This window comes from Pseudorasbora parva, chromosome 10 (genome assembly GCF_024679245.1).
Source record: "Pseudorasbora parva isolate DD20220531a chromosome 10, ASM2467924v1, whole genome shotgun sequence".
Lineage (NCBI taxonomy): Eukaryota > Metazoa > Chordata > Actinopteri > Cypriniformes > Gobionidae > Pseudorasbora > Pseudorasbora parva.
The window spans coordinates 45,368,835-45,371,814 of NC_090181.1; the positions used below are offsets into that span (position 1 = coordinate 45,368,835).

The 2,980-nt window shown below is 45.0% G+C and overlaps 1 long non-coding RNA gene across 1 annotated transcript; it reads left to right on the forward strand.

The window, feature by feature from the left end:
• The first annotated feature begins 1,939 nt into the window (after positions 1 to 1,939).
• LOC137091649 (uncharacterized) lies at positions 1,940 to 2,667 on the forward strand. The gene is made up of 3 exons (XR_010908111.1): positions 1,940 to 2,082; positions 2,162 to 2,241; positions 2,351 to 2,667. It is a non-coding gene; the product is annotated as an uncharacterized lncRNA (long non-coding RNA).
• The last annotated feature ends 313 nt before the right edge of the window (positions 2,668 to 2,980 follow it).

The window sequence follows — 2,980 nt, forward strand, 5'->3', positions numbered from 1 at the left end:
TATAGTTTCAGAAATAGCAGCTGTGCCTTTCCGGGAAAAGGCAGACATGCAAGTGCTTCAGGCTGCAGACCCTCATATTGCTGCTTTTTCGAGGTATTGGCAAAGGGGAGTGGTCCCTACCCGCTATGAAAGGGCCAAAGAGACTAGGGAAGCATTAGAGTTGGTTCGCCAGTGGAAACGTGTTCGGCAGAAAGATGGAATTTTGTATAGAGAAGTTTTCCTGCCTCCAGGAAAGGTTCGCATACTCCAGGTTTTATTGCCCGCGGTCTTAAAGAAGGAAGTGTTGGAGGGTCTCCATGACCATCATGGTCACCAAGGTATAGAGAGGACAACTGCTTTGGTGAGGGAGAGATGCTTCTGGCCAAATTTGCGACATGATATTGAAAAATGGTGTACTAAATGTGAACGCTGTGTGGTTGCCAAAGCTTTACGCCCTAAGGTTCGGACAACCATGGGGCATTTGATTGCTTCAAGACCCCTGGAAGTTCTCGCTATTGATTTTACACTTCTTGAGCGGGCGAGTAATGGGTGTGAGAGTGTATTTGTGGTTACTGACGTGTTTTCTAAGTTTACCCAAGCCTACCCAACTCGAGACCAAAAGGCTAGTACGGTGGCTCGTATCCTGACAGAGAGGTGGTTCTACGTTTATGGGGTACCAAAACGTATTCATTCAGATCAGGGGCGACATTTTGAAGGGGAATTGCTCAAGCAATTGTGCCAACTGTATGGGGTTCAGAAGAGTAGAACCACAGCATATCATCCTGAGGGAAATGGACAGTGTGAAAGATTTAATCGCACGTTGCACGATCTATTGCGCACACTGCCTATTGAAAAGAAAAGAGCATGGCCTCAAGCTTTACCCCAGTTACTGTTCGCTTATAATACCGCTGCCCATCAGTCCACTGGATATTCTCCTTACGAGCTTATGTTTGGCCAGAAGCCAAAGCTTCCTGTGGATGCCCTTTTGGGGAGGGATGAAGAGAGTTCATCAGTGACTGCCCAAGATTGGGTGGTGAGTCATCGGGACTATCTAGACTCTGTCTATAGTAAAGCTAGGGAGCATTTGCAGGTGGCAGCAGCTCTGCGAGCATGCCACCACCCAGTGTCTGTGCCTATCTTGCCAGTCGGGACTTTAGTTCTGTGTAAGAATCATTTTCCAGGTCGGCATAAGATTCAAGATGTGTGGGGCTCCAAGGTGTATGAGGTGGTAGAGTGTCTGGATGAGGTAGGCACTGTCTATAAAATAAGGCAACGAGATTCAGTGGGGCATGTAAAGAATGTTCATCGCTCAAATTTGCGAGAGCTTCCTGATGGGTGCATGCCCTCGGACAAATGCGACGTCGAGGCAAATTGCCCCCCCCCCAATAGGGCCTCCGCTAGAGTATGGTCATCAGAGGCAGTCAAATGAGGAGGAGGAAATGTCAGAGGAGGAGGAGACTTTGGTTTTTCATGTGGCTCAGAAGGGAGGCCCAGCAGCTATTCGGGTAAATTTGGGTGGGCAGGAGTTGGACCGGTGTCCAACTGAACAGGTCATTGATCCCCCAGATTTCCAGTGTCCAGCAGAACACGTACTTGATGTACCAGAGCCAGTTCCTGGTGCCTTTGACCAGTTTGAACAGGAATCTGAGCAGGAACCATTAGAACTTTGTTTACGTCGTTCTGTTAGAACAAGGGCCGGGCAGCATTCAAATCCTTTTAATCTTCCAAGGCCGGTACGATCCCCGGAAGGCCAAGCTCCCCCAAATTTAGCTTCGGTAAGTTCACTATATGGCCTTTTTAGACCTTGGATTTAAGAGGGGTAGGATGAGGATAAGTGTTGTCACCGGGACGGTGATCTTTGAAAGAGGGGGTGAATGTAACCGGAATGAGTACGCTATGCAATGTAACCGGAATGAGTACGCTATGCCTTTAAGGGGGACAGGTGATGGGATGACGCCAGCTAGCTTAAATTCTCGCGGTCATTGTGAAGCCACGTTTGTTCTCGCTCTTCCCTCGAACGAGTGTGGGTGTGTGGTTTTCTCCCCCTCCGTTACTGGTGCGTTGGAGAAACTGCTTTTTGACTGCTGCCTTTGACGACGTGGTGTGAGTAAATGTAATTTTATCTATGGAGTCTAATCTAATAAGAGAATGCATTAGTGTTGAACGCACCGTGTTGTTTTAGGATTATTCCTGTGCTGATAACCTGGTGATCTGAACGCGCTGTGCGTGCAACACCGTGTTGGCTTCAGCTACCTAATGACAGTGCGTATATTCTGATGCTTTTGACAATTCAACGTGAGTCGATGTCTTTTATATTTATGCGGGAGTATAGGAGACGCATTAGTGCTAAATGTACGCAATGTTGTTTTAGGATTATTCCCGTGCTGATGACCTGTTGATCTGAACGCACTGTGCAGGGCAACACTGCATTGGTTTCAGCTATTTAACGATTGTTATGAGAGTAACAGCGTGCACAGAGGTGCATACGGAATCGACTGCGTTACAACCCATTCTTTTGCCTTCAGTGAGACTGTCTCATTCAACAAAGTAAACCACAGCGTATATTAAGGAGGTATGTGAGTATTTTATAAGTTGATCAGTGTAATGTCCTTTTGTGTAATAAAAAATGTGAAATGTTTTTAATTACAGGTTTTACATCCCTCCTTTTGGTCTAGCAGCCACCGTTTTCTTTTCCCACTAATATTTGAGATTCATTTGATTAATTTGCGTTTTGTTCTTGGGTGTTTTTGTCCTTTTGTATTTATTTTGTTGTAACGTTTTTTTTGTTTGTTTCATTTACTGGTTTATAACCGTATGGGAGATCTTTATATTTGATGTTTATTTGTTTTGTGAAGGATTTTGCTTTTGGGTTCATTTGTTTTGGATTGGTGTGTTTTCTCCCATGTGGTTTATCCAGTTTCATGATTACAGTTTGAGTTATTTTTTGTTATTGTCATTTGTTTTTTTGTAATTTGAGCAACGCAACTTTATTTTACTGTGT